We start from the raw sequence: 22,952 nt of genomic DNA, 5'->3' as shown, positions 1-22,952 counted from the left end.
TTAAAAACAAGACATTTGCACACACAGAATGTCTAGGTGACTTTTATTTTCTGTTTTCGTTTTTTATTCTACATATCTATATTCATACTGCTGTACTTCTTTATTTTGTATTGCTTACTAATCTAAATCTCACCTTAAAGAACACAAATACATATAAATAGGTATTAACACAACATAATAGCAGGATCTAGCACTGATGGTTCATAAAAGAACTTGCACGTGTATGGTTTGTTTTTCTGCCTGCACTTGCATGTGTGCAGCTGCTCAGTATGAGCCACTATGGAAACACACTTTCTGTGTTTTGTGTTGATTTTCTGCAGGCCACTCCGCGGGGCCTTCGCGTCAAGCAGAGCTATTTTGACTGGCCGTTGCTACGGATCCCTCAGTGCGACTCCTCAGAGGATGACACAGAGCCAAGCTGCATTTGTGTTGAAGGAACCTCCACCACCACCACATGCTTGCTATCCATTCCCCTTTGCCAGCTCAGTGGCCCATACCTGGACTTAATGAGAGGCAGCAACACACACAGACACATGTACCGTGTCTACTCTAATTATGCTAGAAAGCTCTGCTGCCTCCTGCACCCCCTGGTGGAATCACGTAATTTACTCCAAAGGGTTTTCGAAATAGGTTATAAAAAATAGAAAAAAAGGTAATGAGTTTGGTGAGACCTCCATGTGCTAAACACTTAAAAACAGAGAAGATACCAGCTGCACAAAAAGCAGAGAGCTAGATCAGCAGTAAAACATGACTAAAACATACTTTAGGTTACCGTTCTATGCGCCAATTTCTGCTGCTTAACTTTGCAATGCACATCTTCTGTCTGTTACAGTTGTAATTAAACCATCATGTGCCTGATGCTCTTATATGAGAGCCTTGTGTGAAAGTTTATATCATAAGCATTACAAGTGAGTCAAAAGGGCGACTATTTTAGAATCCATAATGCTCAGACATTACATGCAACAAATATCCCCGTGTCCAATGCCCTCAAGACTTGATTTCCTCCTCAGCATGATGTAGCTCAGCTTTAACGGCAATGTACATGATATATTTCACTTGTTTCCCCCCACTGTGGTAAATAGGTTTGATGCATTATTTTGTGGGAGGTCTGGCTAAGTAATATGCCGGTCGCAAAGCAGCCTTTCCCTTTACCAAATACTCTTTCCTGTAAAATGCTGAAAATAAAGCCAATTAATTGGCACCAGTGTTCTTTTTCTGTTCCCTTGACTTCATTTCCCACTATAAGCTGGTTGCTAAGTAAGAGAAAGGTGTTATATTGCAACCGCCCTAAGCAAAATTAATACATATTTGTTCAGCGGTAAATTACTGTTGAGCTTACGCAATTGATAAAACAATTTATGAAATGTCCTAAATTTAATTTTATATTTCTTAATTACATCAAAAAAAAGAAACAATTGTACTTTACTTATACATATCATCCTGCAAATAACTTGGAACTGATTGCAGAAGGCAAGTGAGAACATGTATGCATGCATGTGGAAAGGTCAGTGGTAATGAATGTATAGAGCACATCATACGCAAAAAGCACCGCTATGTCCCTTTGAAATGTAGTCAAAGTGACGACAGCATTAACACACATAAGCAAATTAATGTCATCTCCATTTTGAAAGGAAGGTATTCCACTTCAACACTGCCTTGCAAAGTAACAGCATCCACTGACATTTTATAAATACTTCAAACCTACAGTGGCTATAAATAGAGAACAGGTACACAGCAGCCCAGCACCTCCATCCTCCTTTGGGAAACTCTACATTTCCTTCCACCCTCAAGCTACTGTATACTATTTCTGCAATACTCCAGTGCTGAACAATTGTCATTATATGGGCATCTTATTCTTTTAAGACCACTGCAACTGTGAAGTGAAGCATGTCTTTCCAATATCAAGCCCCTTCTCCCACTCTCTAATGTACAATTTAGGGAGAAAATGATGGAGGGTTTTTCTGAGGTACCAATCATCATCTGACACCCGCCATCTGACAGTTTGTCAGGTGTAGCCATAGTGCTCTCCCAGCCACCCCTTGAGCTATCCATAGTGGTGGCTATGAAATATGGACACCGGCAAATTGAGATTCATCAGGCACGCCTGCCTTGCTCACTGAAATCTATATTCAATTTTGGGGCATCTGTCATGGCGATGGCAGGCAGAGGCTTGCTGGGATGGAGAATCACTTAAGTGTCATGGGATTGTACGTAGTAGGGAAAGCTTACTTTCGTTCTTTCACCCTTCCTTTCTTTTTGGTTTGTCTTTGATTCTCTCTTCTTTGTGTCAGTTGCTTGCCTTTCTTTATAGCCATTTTGGCTCAAACCTGCAGCAACATGACTCGAGTGCAGGGAAATGTGTTGCTTTACTTTTAATCACACTTCAAACGACATTTAATCAATGTATTTATGTAACCTCATAGTGTCTTTCTTCTAGATCTGCAACAAAAACTAAATGATGTGACCCTGTTAATGTTTTTCACACATGGTTATATGGAGCAATAAAGAAGACGAGGATCGTATAAAATCTTTGATTCTAAAGCAGCAGTCAAAGTCATTTTTTCCTTTTGTTCGAGCTTATAATAGCTTATAATTGAGACGTAGAAATTGAGTAATTATCCACAGAGGAGACGAGCAGAAAGGTCAAGGTTTCATCTGCAGGGTCACTTTTGACTCTCAAGCAGACCAAATCAAAGTGAGAGACACATTTACATTTCAGATCATTGTGCTTAGATCGTTCGAGTCTGTGTTAAGAACAATGACATGCAACTGAACCGTGGGTTTCAGGTTAAGGATCACCACTTTTTGCATTTGGCTTACTTGCACCCATCAACCTCTTCTTTTGATGAATCCCCGGGTCAGAAAAACATTGGAAGCTGGCATTGACTGCTTCATTCAGTACCACATATTTTCCTCCACCCTTAAATTTCCATTTACTCCATCATGACCCGAATGCAAATTACAAAAAAAAAAGAAGATATTTACGTCCCCCAAATTGCTGTAATGAAAATAGGTCCATCTATGGTACATTTGCCCTCACACTCACAGCTGGAACACTGAGTTAAATGTGTTTTATATTATAGCATATGCAAAATTCAGAACACTAAAGAGATTCAAGAACACTCTCTTCATTAGGCTAAATATGTAAAGTCCCTATCAAAACAATAAAACAACAAACATGTACCAATGGAAGGGCTATTAGGAATATAACAGCATCTTAGCACAGTGAAATCATGTCACATAGAAGTTCAGTGTCATGCTGAGGCAATCCAATGACTGAGTATCTGTTATTGCTTAGATGTGAAATGGTTTCCATCTTTGAGGCTTGTCATCACTCTGTCACTAGCCATGGAGAATGCCTAATGGCACCAGTAAAGCTCTTTATTAGCTCATGGTGAACAATGAGCCGTGTCAGCTGATAGAGGCAGAACCCCCCCTACCTCGGCCCAAAACAGTGGAGTCCAAGGAAGTGATAATCAATAGAAATGCTTCATTTGTTTTATATCTACCGCTGAATACTCTCCAGCAGAAATAGGCTGTTTCCTCTCCTTTACTGTAGCGTGCTTTCACCAGCAAACACCCCAGTCACCGTTTCCACAGGCTTGTTAATTCATGTCAGGCTCAAACAATAAGAGGAAATATGTGCAGACATATTTTACACCGCATTGTGGAAGAAATATTTTCACGCCACAATCTGATGAAATTAAGTTTGTGCGATATTTCACATTTCCATGCCTGAGGAGTACCTTTTCTTATTTTACAATGTGTCACCAACTGTTCCATTCCATTTAAAACAAACACATGCTAAGATGAACAAATGACACAACAAATTAAAGTTCTGATCCATGGCCGGGAATATCACATCCCAATCTAATTGTCAAAACACCTTGCATCCTCTGTTACTCATCTATAGATCTAAACGCCTGCACGACGTGAATAAGCCGAGGCGAAAAGAGATTCTCTTCTTAATTGGCAAATAATAGAGAAGGATTGCAGGAGACTCCGGTAGCAATTAATTCCCAATGCAAAGACAGACATTTTTGTTTAATGATGATGATCATTATTAATCTGCTATACTTAACACAAACTGCAATTAGTGTGCAATTTAGAACTCATTTACAGACAGTCCTCCAACCTGAAACTAAAACATTTAGACTAGCTCTGGATTTTTGGGATATGTGTGTGCATCCTCGAGAGTGAGTGTCTGTGTGTTTGTGTCCTATACAACCAACCTAATTCTGGAGAAGAGGCCTGTAGATTATAGCTTAATTCTGCACATGGAGCAATTACAATACAGCCTAGCACACGTGTAATCTGCATTACACATGAGGCTGACATCAGCATCTCCATTTGAGGGATAATCAAACCATCCACAGACTTGCGAAGATCAATCTCATGACTGGTATGCTTGTTAAGACATTAAACAGGTCAAAGAATATGTATGAAGCAATTATCCACGGCATCAGAACGAAACCGTAACACATCTTGCTTTTTGAGCAGTTGTCCATTCAGGGTAATCAGAACTCCAGTGTCTCATTTGAATGCATACAGTGCATCGATTTGTGCTGGAGTAGTTTTTGTGTTGTTCTGGTGAGGTTACAATATTTACAAGCTTGTGTGCTAGATGATATGTCGATCATTGAAATGATTTGCCACATGAAATTAGGCATCACACTTAGCTTAGCCTGCTTGAACACAGGTGACTCAACCAAGGCCAGACGTTTAGTTCCACTTCAGCTAAAACACAACTAGAACAGAAAAGACAACACGCCATTTTATATTGCAAGGCTTGATGACGAGCACTGACCTTTCATGAAGATGACATTGTCTGTTTGTCATTGCATCCAGTTGTGGAAGGATTATTGTCATGCTTGGAGAAGAAAAAGCAATGATATATTGTAACACTGTTCCCTACAAAGCTGCTGTATCACTTTCCCACCTTTGCTGTGGAATAAACTATTGAATGCTACCATCTACTGCCTCTGCAAGTGCTATGCAATGACTGTAAATGAAAGCCAAACATTACACTGCTATCTTTTTACCGTTCCCCTTTCACTCAAATGACTGCTCTGGGACCAGTGCAGTCCCTGAGCGGAAGGGAACTGAAAAGGGTCACATCAGGGGAACAAGTGAATGGTGTGATCCAAAGAAGCTGCATTTTGCCATTCGACGCAACTGCACAGATATCCAGATTCAAGGGTACATTAATGTTTCCCAGGGCAACCATGGTAACGCAGTTTATGTCCACACATCTGGCTGGTAATGGCTTTTTTGACATATCAAGAAAACACTTTGGCGTGAAGAACACAACACACAGCCTCGTATTTGTTGTTAATACACTGGAAAGAGGTACGTTTAGCAGATTCTAGGACTGCTGGGATTTTAAAGGTTGTTCCATCTCTATGATGAAGCATCCTGATAATCTGAAGTAAAGTCCACTCTGAACCTGCACTCATTTTCATTAGTCTGAAAGAGATGTTTTCAAACTACTTTTAATAGGTAGAGGTGACATTGATTTGAATCAACACTATTCATTCACATGTGCATGACTGGATGGCTCATGTTTACAGTGATATATGGTTCAGACATATAATTACAAGTCTATAAAGCAAATGCAAGCGCTGCATGTCAGTGAAATCTGTGCACATGCACTTTACTTTAAAGGGATGTACTTAATGCTTTAACAACATTAAAGCTAATTGATTAGTTTCTGATTGGTCTTTTACCTCAGCTAAGGCTTTTAAGGTAAGAAAAGAAAGTACCAAACCACACCAAATTCAGATATTTGGGGATTTTGAGCTGTGTGGTCCATCTATGTCTACAAAACATTAAGTTAACCACATTTTGGAGAGCACACAATCATTGTCAACTGCTGTCATAATGCAGCATATATTGCAAACAGATGTGCGCAGATGTGCCTCAAAACCTTTACACCCACCTCTTGTGTAACAATAAAAAAAGAAATGGTTGGCGATACGCTCCAATCTACTTTCCCTCTCCTGCCACAGTGGTATTACTCGGCAGCAAATGGTGTCGTAAGGTTAATGTTGATTTAATAAGCAATTAATTTTAAGCTGCTGTCTTACACCGGAGTGAGACATAACAAAAGATTTAAATCATATTCTGTTGCATTTAACAGAGATTAGATACTGATGCACACTGAGGAAAGGCAGTGGAAAGGGGAATTTATTTGCTCACCACATTGCCAGAAGTCAGGCAGCTGGTTAATTGGCTCAGCCTTCTCATAAGCACCAGGCACTAAGTGCACTTATGATGCCAGTCTGCATCTCTACAAAGGTACATGTGGGGACTGAAAAATCGGAATCGTTTAAGTGCAATGCATGCGTAGTACAGCAGTTCATCTTTGTGGCAGTGGTGCAATTATGTGAGATCATACAAAGGAGTGCGGTACCCGTACACACGGTTGGGTACACAGGATTACATGCAGGCTATCTCAACAAGTGTGGCTTTGGAAATGTACAGGCAAAAAGAGGAAATGGTTGAAATTCATTGGAAGGTTGAAAGTTTTTGGACATCTAAGTGGCATAACCTGACATGACTTTTAATTTCAGTAACTATTTTCAACTATCCACGTGGAACTTTTAATCATCAAAGCTATTATACATGTATACCAGGTTTAATTAAAAGCCTTGACACACATTAAAAATACAGTACATAGTCACGCTTGAAAAATGTTGTGTTTTCTAATTTTCTCATTTATGGGAGAGATTTAGGAACACTGAATATATAAAGGAGCTCAGTCTTGCTAGGGTTCAATTGGAAGCACTGATGTCAGTGATGATGTGATGCCGAGGTGTTAAAGACATATCTTACATATGTGTGGAGAGAAATGGAGCATAAAAGCCAAGTCTCTGATGCTGAACATAAAAAAGTGAGCTAGCCTAGAACTCTTGGCACAAAAGGAAAATATTCCTTGATAAGATTGCAAAGAAGGTCAGTGACTTAACTGCAAAAAATATAAATATTCTGCCGGATATTAGGAAATTTTAATGTTTTAGAGACATATATTTTAGATGGTTCTTATATAATTCATGTGAAAAGTAATATTATTATTGTATGTGTTTTAGTTTCACGGAACAGAACAAGTATTCTGCTTTGCCGACATTTAGGTGTCACTGTCCTGTAGCTGCCCTGTTCTCTCTCTCCCTCACTCTCCCTCATAAAAACAACACAGGCACAGTGTCCTCTACTGCAGCAGCCACTCAGCAATGATGAATCAGTTTCAGCAGCAGCATTTTCATTCCCTCCACAGATATTTTGTGGTCCTGCATGGAATGCCCGAAAAGCATATTGCATTATCCCAGAACACACAGTATTGGTGGTGCTGCTATTTCTGTCACTGTTCCAAAACCTTAGTATGGCCAATGAATCAAATAAGGCCAAAGGCTTTAAGATTCATTAGTGCAACCCAGTACATCTCTTTCTACCTGCAACAAAGCGATGCTTGCAGGGATATTGGACACTGGAAGTGACGTGCAGAGTCTAGAAGACCAGATAATACGTATGTGGTTTGCTGTTACATGGTATTAGCACAATTTCAGACACATTCTGTATATTTCAACAAAGTTCTTGACCTGCTCATGAATTGCACATCAGTTAATGGGTTAACACTGCAAGTCCACCAATTACAGAGCAGTGCAATGACATCAGGATGGTAATTTATAACAGTCAGAAACAATGCATCTACCCATCATCAATCCTAATCCCCATGAGACACTCACATGTAATGGCAAAGCTGCTTTATAATACACAGCATTCAGTGAAGACTCTCTACCTCCCTGACCTTATTGACCTGAGTCAACTGAACTGCGCTATTTTCGAGGTGCACAGTGTTCCCACACTGGTCTGATAATGGGCAAGCAGCATCTGTATGTCTATATGTAGAATGCGTACCGTATATTTATGAACATCCCTGCTTTGCCTGATCATAAACCGTGTCTGAACTGTGAGCAAACCACATCAACTCGCAATCTGAATCTGTTTTCAAAGTTTAAATTGTGAAAAGAGCTAAAATTCCAGTACCTCGATATGTTACTTACTGTATCTTGGTTTGAACAGATTGTAGAAGTTGCAGTGAAATGCTTCACACTCCTAAAGAATTAAGGAAAGACTGGGACCACTGGGATGGGCTCCAACCCACCACAGTGTTGACCAGTTTGCAGGAGTTGATGGGGATGGATGTTTACAACAGATTCAGACATTTTTGACATTTTACATGATGGTTAAGTCTGGATTTGGACACTTGACAGCTTTGTTGTATTATACCAGGTGTCAGCATTGACATAATATGCTACAGGTCCAGATCCAAGTAGAAAACAAAGTATTATAGAGTGGGCGGTTCAGATCATTGCAGCTTCACATTTAGCCTCCTTTAACAGCTGCTAGATTCATCCACTGCTGCATGAACAAACCTAAAAGCACTCTGTGTGGAGTGTCTGCCATTCCAGGTCACCAGGTGAGGAGATCTTCACTCTCTTGGTCAACATGAGAGAGTGGCCACTCAATTAGGTACTCAAGAAAACCACAGGTCTTACAAAGCAAGAGTCGAAGGTCCTGACATACAGCTCTCCTTTCAATGCAGGACCTCACACAAACACACACCAGATAAATCACACAGGATCGGATGACCTACCTCGCTCCCCCGTTTATTTGACCTTCCGACTAACAGTAACGGCTCTTCATCGTCTGCACACGCACCTCGCAAGTAATGTTACCACTGTCCAGTGTTGTAGCCGCCACTTTGGCTTTCCCCTTAACTGCTAAATTAACCATAGTGTCACGGTTTACACCAAAACAAGAACAAATTTGTACAAACCTGTCAACTAATCCAACATGCCATCTATCTAATTACTCTCCTCCTGAAGACGGAGGTGTTTTTTCCCCTCCCGTACGGCACATTAACAGCGATTCAACTTGTCAGTGAGCTATTGGTGAGGGGAGGGGGTGTCTCAGAGCATGCTGTGGATGGGGGGTGGAATGTTGCACTCTGGGTATCAGGTGTCTCCTGCACTTTTCTAGGGAAATGGTGATGCCAGCATGTGGGTCCTGCGTGCAAATTAAATGAAGAGACAGAAAAATGCATTATTGATCAGGGTGATGCCAAAGTGTCTCGCTCACAGCACGGCATCGGGTTTACCTACATGGTAATTAATCCACAAGCCTGAATAAAAGCAGAGGAACTGATCTGCACCCCACTTCATGTCTCACTCTTTGTTCAAATGTCTACTTCATTCAACACAGAAAAATAGGTCACTGGCTTGTAGGCAAAAAGGTACCAGTGGGACGGCTACAGCACATCCAAATGCTTCCTGCAGTACATATACACCCACACATGCAGAAACAGAGAGAGGGAGGGAAGGAGAGAGAGAGAACTGACATTTTCCTGCCAAGCTGTGCTGAGCAGGTGTCCGTTTGATTGTCTGTATATCATGTACTGTAATTACATACTGTACTATGTTAATACTCCCATGGAAGCATTTGTCCATGCAAACACGCAATATACTTGCTTTAATTGTGCTTTTAGCACTACTGACTGTTGCCACGGCTAAACCACTGCAATTGTCATTCCAAGGTTTACGCACGGTTCATTCTCAAATCAACATCAATGCATTGAATACCATGGATCTGACCCGTTTCCACATGGAGGGTTTTCGAGCATTGTAACTTTGACCCATTCAGTCTGCCTGGGAGCTTGAGAAATAACACCAGTTTGCTCAAAAACACAACAAACTGAAAGGTTGTGCTTCAACTGTTGGATGGGATACAAACAATGTTATAATGGAACCAAGGTAAAAAAAGTTATATATAAATTGATATACTTGCTTCGTCGACATACAAGGAAATGTATTTGCTAAATGTACATGTATAGTTGTAAAAATGTAGACTGACCCCTTGAATTACAAAGAAGAATTATTTAATGTTTTTGGCCAAAGAAAAACTCAAGGGCTTCAAAGTTTAGTGCCAGCTAAGTTGACCTTTCTTGTTAGTTCACAGTTATACTTAATGCTGTCTCGTCAGCCATTGCCCCCAAAGGTTTGGCGTCAGGCATAAGGATAGAGAAAGCCCCGATGGGCAACATTACTAACAACAACTCAGAAAAGATTATTAACCTGACATCGGCTTGAGCCAGAGGCAACTCCGTGGTTACAAGCAAGAAAACACAACCTGGTGGCCTAGAAACACACAGCGGGCAGGAGCAAGAGTGCCAAGCTTACATTTCCTTTTAACAACACACACAATCTAGGAGAGTTTATTTAACCCCACAAGTATACGACCTCACACTGTGATGCTGGACACAGCCCAGCACCGAGTCTTCTTTTGACAAGTATAAAGGAAGAACCGAAAAAAAAACATTCAACTGGCTGGAAAACTAGATTGTCATTGGAGTCAGAAATCTCTTTCAAAATAAGGATGTGTGTTACATCATCATCTACATGTTTCACTGCATTAGTTTTATCACTATTGTGAGCTGCTTAGCCATTTTTCTGGCAGGTTGCACCCTAACATGAGTAGGAAACACTCACACACATCTGTTTTTTTTTGTATAACAGTGTATTAATTTTCAAAGCATGTTGTCAGATTCAAATTCAACATTTTACAGATCGTCATAGTCTATCCTGATCAAAAATAGTGTGTAAAATCACTTTGATTGCCTTCTACTCTATTCTGCACACTGAGTTTAAACAGTTTGAGTTGCTGTCTTCTGAAAAGGCCGTTCTAATTGGCCAGCTGTAGCATGTGCACGAGCTAAATACTTGCTGCCATCAACCTTATTGGTGTGTCTATCCAGGGGTATAGATGGGTGCGTTTACATGAAATACACACTGTAAACACGAGTTAAAGGAGCAATTGAAGAGAAAAAGTACCCTTCATCTATCTAAAAAATAAAGCTTTCATCCTTTCTATTCCATCTTGGCCAAGTCTTTTTTGAAGGAGCAAATGTATTTATTCCATTCATGCAAATGTATACATCAATGAATAAAGCAGGTTTGAACACCAGCATAAACAGTGGTATTCATTCTATGTTTACTGTTTGAAATTGTGATGTTGCATTTTAATATATATTTACTAGTAACCACTCAGCTGCAACACAGAGTTTTCGGCTTTCTTGGAAAGTCTGTTTGTCAGACGATAAAATTGATGGATTAAATTATGCCTCCGACTGCAAGTGTTTGTGATAAGATTTAAACATGACAACCACTACTGTGAATGTTGTTTTATCATCATTAATGTAATACTTCTAACTATCCACAATGATAATTGCCGCACTAAAGAACTGGCAAAACACAATTATTCATGTTTTTTGATACAAACAGAACTGAATAGAGATGTATGTTTGAATACATATCTTCAAAGTAATTACTACATAATGTCTACACCAAAATGAAGTGAGAGAAAAATCGAAAGAAAGCCTGTTTTGGTCTAATAGGAGCATCTGTCTTCTGATGACTTAAACGGCAACACAAAGTGATACCTGTCATATGCGTTTCCCAGTGCTCTCCAAATAAGATGCTCTGGCTCTAGACCTTCTAAATGTGGCACTGCTTCAAATGCAAACGCTTTGATGGTGAACATAAATCTGCAAATCATTATCTTTCTTCTACTTGCTGATATGGAGTATGTAGGTCTTTGTAACAGATTACCGTGATTCACAAAGGGTTTGCAGCCAGGTTTAGAGTGTACAAAGGAGAACTTGTATTCGCTTGTTCCTCACCCACCCATCACTCTAATATGTGTGGGATGCCGCTCTTCACATTAATCCCCATCTGCATCCCGGAACACTCAACCTCCCACATCCAACCACGGTCTCGTGTTTTAAGTCTCCTGTACCTTTACAAAGGCAGACAGTTAACTTGTGCACTACAGCCATAGTTAATCATTTCCTTTGTTGATCTCATGGGCCATATTGACATTCTCCTTCTCGCTCACACTTGTACACACACATACACAGGTCCCACTAACACATTCACCACAGACCTCACCCAGTAATTTTTTTCCTGAGTAGTTGATGCATCCATCTCTCTGTGTGTCATCCAATTAAAGCTTTTTGGACATGATGAAATGAACCAATTAAGCAGTGCACTTCTGCCCAGGCAGAGATGCATGTCTTAATGGGCGAGATTCGCACACAAGAATACCATGTCCGCATCGCCCGTCTACATCATTATCATGCAGCTATTAGCCATCACTCATATCAACCAGCGATCACACTGCTCACACAAACGGGCCATGATCCATGTGGTTTGGTGAATCATCATACATTAATATGTAATTGGATCGCAATAGGAAACAATCCATTCCCGTCTGTGACTAGTCCAAAGCATTATGCAAGATTAGATCTCTTCGGTTCAAGAGCATAGAAACCCATAAGTGACCCTGAAAAATGGAAGAATATTCGCAGAAAGGCAAACCTAAATCTGATTAATCCAATGTGTCTAGCTTGAGCAATGTGCAGTATTATGCCAACGATGCATTATACAACAATTAAGTCTGATACAATCACATTTGACCACAATCTGTTATAAATCATCCTTTTTAATTCCTAGAGATATGGCCAAAATATTACTTGGGGAGTCTGTGAACCATGGAATATAGTAAGGAAATAAGACAACAGGAAGCTTGAGAGAATACTTTTTTAAATCTCAGCCCTCAGCTTCCTGCCAGAAACTCAAAAAGGGAGAGACCAGAGGAAACGCATACTATAGCTACAGGATAACAGTCGACCCAAGCTGTGTCTACATCAAACTGGTGCTACATATTATTAGTTTTCAGTACACTCAGTATTACTATTTACTGCTATGTTAACAGCTATATTATCAACGAGCAAACCATTTTGACAGGTCTTCAGTCATTATGGATGACCATTATTGAAAAACTGTTAGAGATCTGGTTTAGGATGTTGTAGATAATTAAGGACTTGAAACAAGCTGGTATGATTATTTTAGGTCATCTCTGTCTTAATTGTATTCTTTACGTTTTGTATTCATCAAATTTATAGATACTTAGAAAACTTAATCACAGACAAGACAAATCAGGGGAGTCTAAGGAATAGGATCTATGGAGGTTTTACAGAATTTAACATTTCGGATCGATGCAGGGGAATTGCCACCGTAAAAATGTATGCTTGTTTAAACCTCCACTTACTAGAGATGAATAAATCATTATGTATTCATGTTTGTTTTCTTCCTTCAAGAGACATCTCTTCCACCCAGGAGGCTAGATAAGATCACACAGTTTCAGGGTCTAAAGTTGAACAATAACATGTTAAATGCTGAACAATAACATGCTTTTATTGACGACAGGTTTGCAGTTCCTCTGTAGTTATTTACAATATTGTTTAAGTTAAGTTATACTGTATTTATGCTTTAATTTAACTTGCATGTAGCCCATTCTGCTAATTAGTCATACTTGTACCACATATCATAGTTTTACATATGTGAAGTGCGATTTAAGGATCATTTCAGTGTGATGATATGTGAATAAGACTTACATACCTCCTGGCCACTTCCTTCATTCCTCCTTCAAGTTCTATGCAATGTTATCCATTGTTACTGGACATGCAGTGATGGATGTCAATCAAATTTTAGAAAGTCACTGTTGCTATTTTTTCCTATAATATTCTATAGACGTATGAATACAATAACAATTCTGAAGCGAGAGATCAATTTTCATTTCACACTGCTTTGAGGGACAACTATCTATTAAAACCACGGTCAAAAATGAAGGCAATTACAAATACACACAACTTTGTCATCCACTAAAGAATAGTAGAGAGAGATTAAAGTCCAAAAAATGCATTTAGATTATATGGGACGGCTTAATGTGCGATAACACTGTTATGTAGGTAATATCACTCAAGGGAAATTTGAGTGAGTGGTAACATTATTAATTAATGTTACAACAGCAGGAAGAATTAACAAACTTGCATTCATTATTTAAAAAAATATGCACTGTAAAATCCATATTGAAACTGTTTACATTTGTTGACACAATCCATTGACTCGAGAGCCCCCCCCAGACACACACACATTATCTTCACAGCATGCATGATTGCCCTATAAATTAATCATTTGAGTTGAAACATTTTGAATGCACTACAGAATTATTCTCTTACACATAAACTAAAAAGAATGTGACCCGTATTAAGGCTAATAGTTCTAATGCAGCACAATGTGGTTGTGAAATATACTATTCTGACCTGCTACAGAGGACACATTAGGACTTTTTTGAGAAATACTCCACACAGACTACAGTGATTGGTGTCATTGCAGTATGTAACTTGGGATGGCATTAAAAATATATATTGTTTATACTAGCGCACTGAATTCATTTTTAAAAACAAGATCCAGCCTTGTCCTTGGTTTCTTCACGGTTTGAGAATCTCTCTCTGTGTGTCTCTCACTCTCTGTCTGAGTGTGAAATCGATCGACGCCTCCATATTCAAGTTCAGCAGCCTCTGCAGCACCTTGTTTCTGCCCCCTACTTGGATGTAGCTCTGGGTGGTCTTGGTTAGTCTCTGACAACAATGTGAATAAATAGACTTGTAGGCAGACATGGTTACCTGAGCAGAGACTGTTTCTCCATTCCTATTATTCGAACAAAAAAACCCCCAAAACCCCAAAAAAAAGTCTCAAGGGCACTGCAGGCTCACAGATAATCGTACACTCAGGTTCATAGTCACCAACAACCTCTTTCAATAGTTGAAGAAAAGACATAAATCATGCGCTTCATTTTTGATTAAAATGAATAGCTGACATTTCCACATTGGAATAAAAATGTTTCTCTTAGTTCCCGTCTGTCTAACTCACCCAACAAACCATGTGCAGCACTGAGGATTGCTTTGTTACGCCCTCTTGCTCTCTTTTCACAATATAAATTGTTGCACGCCTCTTAACTCTCATTCCATTTTCCCACCAGATGGCAGGTTGGAGACAGACACTTTATCTGCACTATATAGAGATGTGCTTCAATCCATTAGGCCCACTCCAATGTTAATGAGCAAAGTATCTCTTAATTTGTCTCTGATGAGAGGATATTTGAAATGCTGACATTGTAAAAGTGTTCTCATTATGTCATCCAAGAGCCATGGGCATGGGTCAGCAATGTCATAAAAACGACAGAATTTAGTTCTTATTTTTTAGCAATCAATCATTTTGAGGACTTTTCTAATTTTACTGCAAACGACATCTGCTTCAGAGCCACAAACTGGAATTTCATCATGTTTGCATCTGTAAAAAAAAAAAAGAAAGTCCTAATTGTATAGCAAATGATAAAAAAGTAAGATGTTCCCGTTTTGCCCACTTAAAGGGGACAATTTATCTTTCATTTTATTTCCCTAAATTGTATAGTGTATAGTTGTCATTGTCAAAGTTTAAGAACTTGAGATTCATGTCCATAGAAATGCATCCAATAAGACAAACAAAAGGTCTTGAACTACTGTGAGAGCTGAATGTGGCAGAAATATGAATAAAAACCAAAACATGTAATGCTGTATACGACCCTTTCATGTCTCTTTCTGAAATCAGACTGAGGAAAGTGAATAAAAAAGAAAAGAGTTGAATAAAAAAGATTATATAATAAAAAGTGGAATCAGCCACAAGAAAAGACGAGTTCCCCATGCTGCATGTGCGACATATGCACGTGTTATGGAAAAACCACACCGTGCATAGACATGTCAAACTATATTATATCCCAAATTATTTCCACTTTCAAGAACAGGCTGGTATTCAAATGTGTGCAGAGAGATGGATTGCAAAGAAAAAGTCATCTAAGAACACATCAATGTGGGTATGATGATGTGAAATGTCTGATTACTGTGTCAACTGAACAGACATTTGACAAGAGATGACTTTTTTGAACCTCTGACCTCAACTGAGAAATACACGGAGAAGAGAACAGAAGACAAATTGTATATTGAAGCACTGCCATTCACAACACATGCATACATAGAGCTGTGAATGAATAGGACACATTGACTATTCATGCACTGAAACACAGTTTGACCTTGAAATAATCATCGCACCCATTGTAAAGCCTGCACACACATTCAGCCATTGCTTAGACATTTCACCTAAAGAAGCACTCCGTCTTTGTGCATAATTGCATTCACAATTAGCCATGAGTGTGTTTGCATGGCTCAGGAAGCAAACAAATATGAATAGTATGTGTCCTTAAGGAATAGAGAATCTATTATCTTATGGTTTGGTATTTACTGTTGTGCCATATGCAGAACACTTCTACCCTTGTACATACACATGCTAATTAAAATGTCTTTCTTCTCTACAACACACACATACATATGCATTTCACCAGAAAAGTCAGAGCATGAAGCTGCGGTTCAGTGTTTGCTCAAGGACATTTCTAAAAGGGGATGGCTATATTCTGGATTCTACCTGTGATATTCCAATCAGGAGTTTGTTCTGCTAACCACCCAGCCATACGTACTTGGTGCCCCTGTGTGATTAATCAAAAATTGTTGACACCTACAGCTTATTCCATTATCTCTCATGCCGTTCTAGTAAGCAGGGGATGTTTCCCAGACCCCGGAGGCAGAGAGTTCTTTCTTCAAGGGATCTGAGACAGCCAGAAGTGCAGCAAAATAGGGCAGCAAAACAGCTGGCTTTTCTCAGCAGAGATTTGAATAAATATTTGATGACGATCGTATAGTATCTGGGATAGCACACGGGCTGCTTTGGCAACATTGCATAGTTTTACCACAATAATCGGTATTGTGCAAGACAAACAAATATGTGTACACAATAATGCCCCCCCTGCTAAATAGCTGGTGCGGTTGGCATCCAGGGTTGGATAGAATGGCAAGAGGGAGGGTGTCTGATGTTGAAGCATACGCCAGTGCATCTGGTCGGCAACATCTGGACACAATTGTGCCGAAATTGGCAACAAGCGTTAACGATTTTCACCTGAATTAACTGAAAGTCCATTTAGTGGTCGGAAAAGCATAAGGTTGTAACAATGTTGCACAGGTTGGGTGGAAAACGGATTCAGCTCAGAGACAGCTGTAACACAAAGGTAGCATATGGCATTTGATGGATGCTTCCATTTAAAGAACTTCACAGAATGCTGGTTGACCCCTGTGGAAAATCGACGCCTAATTTCAGCCTACTGATTCATACACAATCTCAATTTATACCCCAATTTCCCGCATCAGTGAGTTGCTGAGCCTTTACATTTCTTTAACCCAGCATCGTTGGTGCAGCACTGTCAGATGAAAACCTGTGTTTCCGGATTGATGGGAGGCAACTACAACTACTACTACTACTGATTCTTTGTGTCACACAGGGAACAGCACGACATTAACACCATCTTAAGTTATGTGTTGAATTACGTGCCACAGATATTGTATACTATGTATTCCTGGCACTAAGGCACCTTGATAAAAGCTAACACCTTACAAACAGCCATTAAGGCATCATAGTAGTATATGTATTTTGAACGCAGTGCAAAACAGCCATATGATTTCTAATCTAGTGAAATGTGGACAGACATACAGTGTAGAGTGTAGTCATTCTAAAAGTTCATTTTATAGTGCCATAAATCATGATTGGTGCATTATTATACCACCTCCATCCACCAATTTGTTTGGAATAATCAAGATGAGTTTGGCATTTAGCCATCAAAAGGAGCAGCCCAGTGATTAAGACAGATCACTTCCATTCAGCACTGGGACTTTCACAATCCCTCCTACAACATTCATTTGTCAATCATCTAAATATGAAGCTACTACTCCACTACTTGCTACTACAACCCTCACCGAAAAAATAAAACAATGTTAATGTTAATAAAATAACAGATGCCCACGCTGTGTCAAAAGCTTGAACAAGAATTGAAGACAAAAATACTTCCCTCATCTTAGTTCACCTCAGATTAAACAATAGGTTAGCTTAGTAGATATCTTTTGTTCTATATTGTTCTAAATATTCTGTTTCTTATGAAGTTCTAGAGCTTGTTCGGCCTGCAAAATACTGATTCTCACGTTGGCTGTTAAATATTCATGTTCATATAATTTAATGTATTACAATATATTTGTGATTTGAGGGCTGAGGTATTTCTCATCAAGCAAGACCCCTAGCTGGAGTCCATGGCTGTATTGTAATGATTGATGCAATTGACTGCGAATTGCCTCCATTGCCATTTAATGGTTTGTAATCAGAGATGTCGAGCTGGAGCTTTATCATCCACAACAGCGAGGGAGTGCCTCACCTGTTGTATTTCTCTCTCATTACTCAGGCAAATATACATAATGATTACAAATGAATAGTGACACGATGCCTCTCAGCTAATTGGATGTAGTAAGTGGAAAGCATTAAGGCCTCTTTTTCTTCTCCTTTGAAACAGGTTTGACACCAAGATATGAGTGCAGTGATGGAAGCAACATTTGTTGGACATTAAAACCATAATTCTCATATTATTTCAAAAGTAGGCAAGTGACTAGTTATCATGTAATGTTGTTGTTTTACACACTAGAATGCCCAAAGTGTTATGGATGTGCTCACTGCTTGTTTTCTTTGAGGCGAGGTCACAAGCCCCGATTGTTCCAGACCTCCTGCCTGGCACCACATGATGAGGCCTTTACAGAGAGAGTGCTACAAGGAAAAATGCCTCGGTTAATACTGCATTTCCTGATACAATACACTACAAAGTAGGTTCGGTTCAATTACAGCTCTACAGATCCATAATTATCTTTTTGGCTTTGAAAATGGAAAGATGTAATTTCTGTTTCCCATCAAACAAAAACATTTTAAAATCCTTTCAAATCCAGTCCACATACAAGGGGGGGGGGGGGGGGGGGTGGAAACACTTTCATAATATATAATAGCATTAATAATTACGGCCAAAACACGTCTTTGTAATGCATATGTATATATCAGACATAACAAACTTCTGATGTTTTTCCCCAAAACGTTGGGAAGCAGCTACTCAAGCATCAATAACATCAATAAAGCAAATAAATATGAATACAGAACATTTCAGCATCCTCTAACTGCAGGGTAATGACTCATTCTGAACAAATTGATACCAGGAAATGACCTGCCTGCTCAGTTCCCTGTACTAGACCGGGTGTTGGCACCATTGATCCCCCCCCTTTTCTTCTTCTTACACAATTTTATGATCAATTCCAGCAGACTTAAAAGACAGATCCATGTGAGTGGAGAATAAAAAACAATGGAACCATCTGTCTAACGTTAAAATGTTTAAGGTCTAAAAAGCGATGAATCATTCCTCTGTTTTGACAAGCAATCTTCCACTCCACACTGTACCGTCTGTTAAAACATGCAAATTTAAACAATACCAGCAAGTCCATCTTACTCAAAAAGGTCTATGCTTTTTGCTGCAACAGTTCCAATGGATTTGAGTTCCAAATCACTCTGAATGTGGACACACAGCTGCTCAAAAGAAGAAAAAAATATCAAGGGATCCAGCACTGACCCCAATTTTCTAGGGCCTACTTCATTATTCAGTTTGATCTGAATACATTTCCTTGCTTTTCACGGCAAAACCCCATTGATTTGCTACAGAATCAGAGTCTGTACTAATGAGGAGTGGTAGACTGAAACTTCTTCAAAGTCGCCACCACACAATATAAAGTAGACCCTTTTTCAGGTGGTTACATATTTGAATGTGGCTCTTAATGAATGATGCACACATGGCATTAAGTTATTTTGCTGCTCAATTACATGACAACTTTCCACAAACATAGTTTAATGAAGTTCTTCTCAAACTTTCATAAATCGTTTGAGCAAATAGCCATGCAAAGGTCAGAAACAGGCATTGTGCAATATTTGGCTCAACTGTCAATGTATGAAGACACTATTCATACATTGGGAGTTTTTTACCGTTAGAATTAACTCATGAATGATTTATAAAGCATCTAAAGAAGCAGGAGCAACACGATAAATAAATGATTTCACTATGCCAGGTTGGTTTATAGCTAACTGTGATTTTCCGATTTTATTTTACAAAGCCTGGAACTATCTGGCGATGCCCCCACAATCCTTGAGACAGACAGACACAAATTGCCCCATGCTGTTGCTCTCTTATTCTCAGTGCATTTTGCCAACAGTGGGTTGGATGGTAAAGCTATGCAGCAGCAATCATCAATAGTGAGTTCTGCCCGCACTGCCATGGCAACCAAAGGCAAATGTGACCATGAGATGTGTTCCAGGAAAGCTGGCAAACTGAAAAGCACAGCTCTTCAAAGACTTACAGTAAACAGACACATTTGCCTATTGGAGTGGAGCTGATAGGTGTTCCATGTTTAGGATTTAGAACACATTTCACATTTTTGGCAACTCACTTCTACCGCTCCAAAGTTTGGAGACAGATTATTCAGAAATGTTACCTGAGCTAACCTTTCCAAGAATTTACAGTATTGAAATCGTGCAGATTGTTGCTAGGGACTTCTATCCGACGTATATCATGAGCACATGAGACATGTTCTTTAATCTAAAGACATTTTAAGCGTTCACACGCACACATGTGCATGAAAGGGACACTCATCGATTCTGTCTATCCACCACAGTATTTAGCGGATGTAACGACTGTATAAAGGCCCATGTGCTTGTAGAGGAAGTCTGGCATTCTGACCTCTATGACATTACAGAAATTGCTTCCTGTTGGTGCTAAAGACTGAAAAACGTTGAGGAAATGAAAGTAAAGAGGGGACTGAAGCTTTCAAACTTGGAGTCACCAGCAGTGATGGAAACAGTAGCGATTACAAGCCCCTGACACATTACCTTTGAAACAGGTGTATTTTGTGAGTAGTGCTACCCAAAACCAGCTGTAACCAGTAGTGACCAAGTGCATTTGAGGGGAAAACTTTGTGAAATGCGTCTGTTAAGATTAGGTCAGTGTTGAACCCAGTTTTAATTGAAGCAGGATCATCCAAATGAAAAGTTAAAACATCTTTCCTCACCTAACTCAAAATGTTGCATACGTCATTGCACCTAATTTTAATGTGATTTTGTCCAAATCACTCAAGTTATTCTCCATGGATGAATTGAGTGATGGTTTTTTGACAGGTTGCATGAGTGAAATGTCACACTAGGACCTCAGAGAGCAAATCAAATCAAATTCAAATCTAAACAAAGAGGATCATCACTTAAATAAAAATTGCAATGATAGTTCTTGTAGTCGTTCTCGAAAAACACCTATGCAATTATGTTGATTAAAAACTGATTCATAGTTCTACTTTCTGTGCCAAAATGTGATTAATTCTTCTTGAAGGCTATTCAGAGAGGTGCAGTGAACTTGGACGTCCTCACACAGGTAGAGGTCTCTGCTGACTCCCTAGATGCCTCCTAAATCATTTTTCGCTGAAGGGCAGAAAGGTTAGGCAGGTTAAACAGAGCAAATAAATAATGAATTCAATAAGGGTAATTAAGAAAGCACATCAGGTGAGACGCACACGACCTCCTGGCCCCACGCAAGGCCCCCGCTGCATTCACCTTTCACGGCTTTGTGCCCTCTTATTAAACTCCAAATTAAACCATTGTATTAGATAAGACATTAAGAATCTCGGATAATATAGTTATTCATCTTGATCTGTCAGTTTCCTCTAATGACCATTGTTAGATGTCAAATGAACATCGCAACTGTAAGTGTTGCATTCAGGTGAACGCTTGTCAATTCTCTACACAACATATCAACCACAGACATCCCAGGGGTCTCTTTGTATTGATCCATTTAACTCTATAACCTGCATGAGAAGTAGTGTACCAAAAAGACCGATTATTCCAAAATAACAATGCCAAAACAATAATGACTGATGCTCCTGCCTAAATCCATTTGATCAAGGCTGTGGCAGCTTTAACTGCTAATTGATCCCTGAGCATCAACAAAGCTTTATTCTGCGACAGTTGCAAACTCAGCAACAGTCACACAAACGGCCATGAAAATTCGCAACCAGTTCTCATTTCCAAGTCATCCAAAAGATTAATTGTCAAATCCCCTGGTGTAACTTCATATAAACCCAAAAGAGACCCGAGCATGCTGGTGAGGCAAAGCTTCAAGCAAATTCTTGTTGAATTCCAGTTGAATTCTGTAATCCTTCAGATTCTGCGACCTGATTAGGAAGTTCAGCAATTTCGGCTAATTGCCAACTATAAATGTTTTTACTAGACATAGACTGTATTTTGATAGCTTTTACCAAAAGCAGTGCCTCAAAAGTTACCAGATAGGGCCAGCAGACACAGGTGGTCAAATCAATGTTCAGGCTCCTTCCGTCTCTCCTTCCCCCCCAACACCTCAAGAGTCTGTCTTTAGTTAAATTTCACGAATAAGAGTCGATGCGAAAGTGACAGGGATTAGAAAATCTTAGAGCTCCTTAAATTTTACCATATATGAGACATTTTAACCCACAAAGATTAAGCAGCATTATTTAAATGTGTCAATGTGAAGTTTGCCATACTGTCAACTGAGTTATATGTACCACACTGGTATCTATAAATGGTATTGTATAGGTTCCACTCTGATCCACTTACTAAGCTCAATGGTTGCAGCACCATAGTGCACCTCCAGTAAAAACATGTTTTAGTAACTGCTTTTCTGATAATTTTGTATTTTCACACAGATTTCTAAAAGCCTCGATGGATCAATCAGAACATTGAATACAAGTGAAGTTAAAATTAGCCAAGCTGCAGAGATACTGCATATCATTTAACCACAGCAGCAAAACACCTTTTAATTTTGTGGGTAGACCGCACAACATTTACACATTTAACAAGTTTTACATTCTACAACGTAGAATTGCTTAAAGTCATCTCCTCCTTGTTTAATTGTATGTGATACTCTATAGAGTCAGTCGGCTCACAGTTGATTGAGGGTGTTTTCAGCGCTGTTAAAGCACTCTGTTGTTGATTCCTACTGTAATTAACTAAATGACAGTTAGATCTGGTCAACTGCACTGGCTGCCA

General features: G+C 39.3%; 1 protein-coding gene across 1 annotated transcript in view; it reads right to left on the bottom strand.

Annotated features, from left to right (window-relative positions):
* The window catches only part of lingo2 (leucine rich repeat and Ig domain containing 2), a 149,962-nt gene that overhangs the window by 81,237 nt on the left and 45,773 nt on the right, over positions 1–22,952 (bottom strand). The gene's annotated exons all lie outside the window — the stretch shown is intronic.

Source organism: Genypterus blacodes, unplaced genomic scaffold, assembly GCF_046128005.1.
Source record: "Genypterus blacodes isolate CSIRO-AG114 ecotype Tasmania unplaced genomic scaffold, CSIRO-AGI_Gbla_v1 ptg000044l_1, whole genome shotgun sequence".
Lineage (NCBI taxonomy): Eukaryota > Metazoa > Chordata > Actinopteri > Ophidiiformes > Ophidiidae > Genypterus > Genypterus blacodes.
The sequence above is the reverse complement of the archived record's forward strand: the minus strand, read 5'-3'. Positions and strand labels throughout refer to the sequence as shown.